General features: G+C 30.9%; 1 protein-coding gene across 7 annotated transcripts in view; it reads right to left on the minus strand.

Annotated features, from left to right (window-relative positions):
- Positions 1-6,843, minus strand: part of LOC114120285 (uncharacterized) — a 30,423-nt gene that overhangs the window by 12,680 nt on the left and 10,900 nt on the right. The window lies entirely within an intron of this gene.

Raw genomic sequence — 6,843 nt, forward strand, 5'->3', positions numbered from 1 at the left:
ATTTTTATTGACATTCATAACAAATAATTATAAAATAATCTGGAACCGAAAATGTCCGTAAACAGCTCAAAACAAGTCAAACAATTCAAAATATTTTTGGTTATATAAACATTCATTAAATGTCATGGTCGTTTGTTTTTAAGTTACATCAAGAACCAAAATCGATTTTGTCGAAAACCGATTTTGCATAAAAATTCAAGTTTTTCTTCAATTTTTTTTCTCGTTTATCAAGCAAATTTTGCTTTTGCAAATTACTGGAAATTTTAAATGTATTATCCTGCCAATGCTTGGCTTAAAATCTAAAAAAAAAAATTGTAATATCATTACTTTGTGTTTTGGGATTCTGAGTGAAGAGATGAATGCATTGATTTTACAATGATGTGTGTTTTTTATTTTTCATTTTTTATTTTTGTGTTTGTCATCACGTTTTAGGACAGTAAAAGTGCTTAGATTTTCTTCAATAGTACCTTTTCTGATAGGAAAGTGAATCTAGTTGATACTTTGGGGGGTCAAAAGTAAACATTTTCCAGTAGTTTTCAAAAATACCGTGAAAAACAAATGGAAAATTAAGGAAAAAACGGGAATTTTTACGCAACATATAGATTTTCGACAAAATCGATTTTGGTTTTTGGTGTAACTCAAAAAAAAAATGACGGTAAATACATGAAAATTTTAATGAATGTTTATATAAGCAGTTTCTATACACCATACCGTTTTCAAAATATTTTGATTTATTTTTAGTTGTTTACAGACATTTTCAATTTCCAATCTTTTGAGTTTTTTTTTATAATTGTCAATCATGCTTTACATCACATTATAATTTATAGTATATAATATATTTACTTCTGGTTCACAATCTATTCAATTGTACTTGAGTCAATAACTTTTATTGTGAAGTTTTTTTTTACACATTTATTTAAGTTATTATATCATAAATTATAGTAACATAATTATTGTATAATATTGTATTAATGTATAATATAATATTTTGTTTGCTATTCTATAGACTGAAAATCTTAAAAATGTTGGTACAGTTTTTTTTTATATTTATTTTAAGTTCAAATTTTGACTAGATTACCAATTGCATAACAAAGAATAACGATTTCAGTTATTTTTACTTGTGTTGTAAAAATATTGTTTGTGGGTATTTGAAACTGTTGGTGTAGTCATATTATTATAACGTCATATACACGCACTTAAAAACTTTCAACAAAAATTGATTTAACCTACTATAGTATTAATGCCTATAACAGTAAAATATATTAATTTGATACAATATAATATCATAAATTTTTTATCAAAAAACGGATCAAAATGTCTCCAAAAGGATGTATAATTACCCACAGTGAATCAAAATATTTTTTATGGTTATACTTTTAAACTATTTAATATTTTTTTTTTTTTTAGTTTGGTTAAAAGAAATTATAAATGGAAGAACCTCAGAGTTCAACAAAAACTAAAATTTCACTGCCAGTTAATATTTACCGTTTGAATGATTTTGTAAGCATGTCTTGCCAGGATGCATTGAATATACTTAAACATCCGGTCGTGGATGATAGTATGAAACGAGATCGACTTGAACCTTTACCAAACAGTACTTATATTTGTTTGTTGGGTGCGGGAACGAGACTATCAATTGTAGATGGACTACATTGGAGTAGTAATGGAAAGAAAATGCTACCAAATGACCGTAATATTCCTCCTCTAATTGTGTGTAGATATTTCTCTACTGAGTCATTATGTAAAAGACTTATTACTCTTTTACCCGAGAAGAAGGATTCAAATAATATATTAGTGTACTATTCGTTAAAACCTGAAAATAAAACACGTGTTTTAAACTTGAATGAGAGTAAAATAGACAATTGTATTACTGAAGCTTCAATCGTACCAAATTCGGAATTAAACATTGTCGACTTAAATAGCTTTAATGAGGATTCGGAAATGTTTATTGAAAATACTAAAGCGGAATCGGAAAAATCTTTTCTTCATTACGACAATGATAGAGTAGAACCTGCAATCGTTCATTCACGTTCACCAACTTATCACCATTGGAATGTTTATTACAATATTATGATTAATAATTCTAAAAATGAACCATTTTCTTCGGGGCCACCTGTTAATCCAAAACCTGGTGATATCTACTTTTATAAAAATTAAAAAAACCCCGATGACTGGAAGGCCGATCAATACGCTTGGGAATGGATTTCGGGCGATTATTTACCGAAAAAAAATCCAGTTGTATACACTATTTCGAGTAAGTGTTTACATGGGCCAGAATTTAAAAGACGAGCGTGGTTTTTATTGGGCGAAAACCGAACGAAAATTAACGGTACGGTCATCATACATTACATTGGTTCTTTAGAGAATGTTAGGCCATTACCACACGGAAATCGAACATCTCATTTACATATTACCCATGTTCCAACGGCCAAGTCTCAATTAAAAGCACAGCGTGAAATGATATCGTATCCGTCCAACGATTCATACAAAAAACTTGTTTGTACTGACGTTAATCCTTGTCTTGAAAAAGTATTACACCCTAGGGACCAAAAACAAGTGCAGAATACAAAACGTAACGAACTGCAAAAACGGTTGTTGTCCAAAGATGATATAATTGGGGTGTGCACGTTAGCATCTGAAGTAGATGGGTTCATCGATGACATAAAGCTTTTTCCAGATTTTCATGTAATTATGTCTTCAAATAGGTGCATTGCACAATTCAAAGATGCAATTGGTTATCACGGGTGTTATTTAACGTATGATACTACTTTTAGCCGAGGTGATTTTTATTTATCTGTCTTATCTTTCGTTGACCCAATTTTTGAAAATGTGTGTGGTGGAAATCCAGTGTTACCTGTTATGTACATGATTCACCATGAAAAAAAAAAGGAAGTACATTCTTCATTTTTTAATGTCGCCAAAAAAATATGTCCGGAAATTCAAAGAGTGCCTATTGTTACCGATAGAGAGAAGGCCATAATTTATGCCATTAAAACTGAACTGCCGTCAAACAAATATTTCTTTTGTTGGAACCACATTTTGCGAGACGTTGAGTTTTGGTTAAAAAAATATCATGTTAAAAAGGGTAATATCGAGGTTTATAAGAGTCACGTTAAAGAATTGCTGGACGCCAGTAGTCAGGAGGATTTCATTGGTATCAAAAATCAAATGACACAGCATTGGAGCGCTGAATTTTTGTCTTATTTCAATAAGGATTTAAATGAATCGATCGAATCTACGGTAAAATGGAAGTTACGAGAATCTGGACTGTACAATGAAGGAAGTGGAATCACAATTAATGCCGCTGAAAGCTTAAATGCGGTATTGGGGCGAATCACACACAATACAGAAATGCCAACTCAGACATTTATTATGTGCTTATATCATTTGGATATATTTTTCTCGACGGAATTATTAAGAGGATATTGTGGACTTGGAAATTATAAGCTGAAGTATTTGAATTTAAAACGAGATCCGTGTAATGTTGATTTTTCAAGAGTACATTTCACCCCGGATCACTTACCATTCGCATTACAAAACGCAGGATACCTATCAAAAATGTCAGAAATAAAACCAGACGAAAACACTGAATTCACACATTTAGCTGTAGCGAAAACTCTAATTACTCAAAACAAAATTCAATTCGTTCCACAGTTTGGAAATTTTGTGGTGGGGGGCATAGGTGACGATAACAACAACCATTTGGTAACAATGTATCCTAAAGAAACGTGCACATGCAAACTACAAATAAACTGTCATCATATAACTGCGGTTCGTGTGTCGTTGAGGAAAGAAGAAAGAAAATCAAATGTCACAAAACTGGTTAAAATTTTGAAGCGAAAAAAAGGACGTTCGGGCCGTAAAAATCCTACTCACGTTACAAAAGTCCTTTCGGCAGAAGATTCGTTGGCGTACCATAAAAACGAAGAATCTGAGTCTTACATAGTGCCGATGAAAAATCACGAGGGTGAAATTAAAAATATTTTCCACAGTGTTACATCTTACCAACAAAATAATAGTCGCATAATCAAAAATAACGAAAGCTTAATATTATTTGAAAACGAATCGTGTTATACGTCAACGCCCGTAAAAATAAAAAAAAACCGATGATAAACTTGAAATACACGATGATATTGATATTTCTGACAATTTTTCGCGAGAATATAAAATTTTTGGTATACTCGTCGATAGGACATCGCTTAGCTGTTTAGACATGTTCTCAACCAAAGATGGTTCAAAATCATGGCTGACTGATTCAATTGTTGACGCGTATCTAAGAATTATGTGGTATGAATCTGACTGTCAAGACACATCTGGTGTCATAGCTTTCACTGGTGAATGTTACGTGTTAAGCATTCCCGAATTGTGTAAAGCAAATTTCAATACTCAAGCGTTATACTTTGTGCTTCAAGACATCCCCAATAGAGATCTGGTGCTTTTTCCGTGCTGTCTGGAATATCATTTTACGTTAATTGTATGTATTCGAAAACTGAAGTATGTTTTGTACTTGGACAGCAAATTTCAAGAACAGAAAACAAAAACAATTCCAATTGCGATAAAAAACTTTTATTGTTTGCTATCTGCTTCCAGTAAGGTGTTGGCACAACAATTTGATATAACAGAGTGGACAACATTTTTTCCATCAGATTTTCCACAACAAAATAATAATATAGATTGTGGTGTGTATATACTAAAATACACAAGTGCTATATTTCAACGCTTTACAGGCATTATTAATGCAGATGTAAAAACATCAAGAGAGCTCATAAAAAAGAAATTAATGGAATATGACAGTAAAACGTTTAGTAGCGATGAACATTTGAATTCGTACGTGTCATACTTAAACGTTGATAAAAAATCTGTAAAACAGCAAATACTTGATTTAAAAATGGACAGCTTTGAATATCTACCTATTTCAACATTGTTACCATTGAAAAATAATAAGAGAACAGTACATTTCTTAACAGAAATAATATCGTTGATATCGCAGGATTCTTTGACGTTAGGTTCGGACATTTACGATACATTTGAGTACAATTGTAGGAAAAACGAAGAGTTTGTTGTTCATGGTGTACCGATTTCTTGGAATCAAGTGATACAGTCGAAAGGTGATGAATTAGAAATTGACCCACAGAATTTTGTTCTATATCTACGAATATTACATTTCAACGAGCGCGAAACTCTAAAAAAATTTGAAATTGACGTATTCACCAGCGATCTCGTAGATTTAATGAACACAACGGAATTTAAGACACTCGTCGAATACTGTATAAGATGGAAGTTTTCTGAAAGAGACATTATAATAATTCCCTATCGATGCGCAATGATAATAAGAATGATAATAGTTTTGCGAAATCATAAAACTATAATCTGTTTAAGTACAGATGGTTCAGTAGGACATGAAATCAATAAGGATTGCGTTATTACATTTCTTAAAGCTTATTCTACAGCTTGTTTTATGGATGGGATTCCTTTCAATGCAAAAGAATGGATATGCTATATTCCGAAAGACGTATATAGTGCATATGACTGGGGCAATTCACTAATATGCACTTTGATGTATGCAAAAATCATATTCAAGCAAGACCATACAATTATTGAAAATTATTTAAAAAAATTACCATTCATCAAACACGATTTAAGAGAAGAGATAATAGATCATATGCGAAAATATAACAAAAGACCTCTTCATAACCCCAAAAAAATAAATAACATAGTTATTAATGATTACGTTGAAAACAATTTAATTGAGTTAGTTACATTCACAGATATTGAAAACATTGAGATTATGTTAGCAGATATATTAAAAACCTATTGGAAAGATTTGGCTGGTGGACAATGTGCATATGAAAATAATTGCAATTCTGATTTCACGGAAAAATTAATTCATTGTGTGGATTGTTGGAAATGGTTTCACAAATCATGTGATAGTGAAGATTTATGTGCCGTAAAACTTAAAGGCCATTATATATGTAAAAATTGCAGCCTAAAATAATTATTAATTAGACTTATTTTTGTTATAAATATTATAAATTATATTATACTGTTAATTAATAGGTGTGCTTTAAATAAATTACTTTAAATAAGTACTTATCATTGTTTTTCATTAGTAAAAATATTAAAAACATGTACATTTTAATATATATCCTTGTATTATGCTCTCTATTCTCTATAGTGTGTAGCGAGCAGTGTGCACTGCGTGATTACGTTTTTATATTTAACCAAACATTAATCATTAGGTAAATTAATTTGTATTTTTCTATCTTACCTATGTCGAGTTGAATAAATTATTATAATTATAATTATTAATTGTTTTACGATAAATAACCAATAATTACTAATAAAAGGTAGGTACTGTCATTGATTATGAATACTAATTAGTAATTACTAATAGCATTTGTAATCTATGGTACTGTACGTCTGTATAATACTACTGTGTAAAAAGTAAAAAATTTCTGATAATATATCACAATAATTATACACAGTAGTTCTTAACCTGTGGTCCACGGCCCCCTGGGCGTCCGCAATACTCAAGTCGAGGGTCTGCGACATCCTTAACACGCCTTACATAAGCCACACATGACATGAGTGCATTATTAATATATATGTTTTGTTATGTATACTTCTATAATTTTTAATACAAAATAGTTATTATAATTTTGGTCATGATAACATGAGATGTTTTGTAAAAAAAAGATATTCGAAAACAAAATGGTAGGGGTATTGGTTGGTGGTTCTACAAAAGGTAAAGAACCGCAGACATATACTATTATTTTTTTAACTGATAAAACAATTAATATTGACTGAAATAGCGGGGGTGGTGGCCGTGCGGCGCCCATGAAT

Source organism: Aphis gossypii, chromosome 2 (assembly GCF_020184175.1).
Source record: "Aphis gossypii isolate Hap1 chromosome 2, ASM2018417v2, whole genome shotgun sequence".
Lineage (NCBI taxonomy): Eukaryota > Metazoa > Arthropoda > Insecta > Hemiptera > Aphididae > Aphis > Aphis gossypii.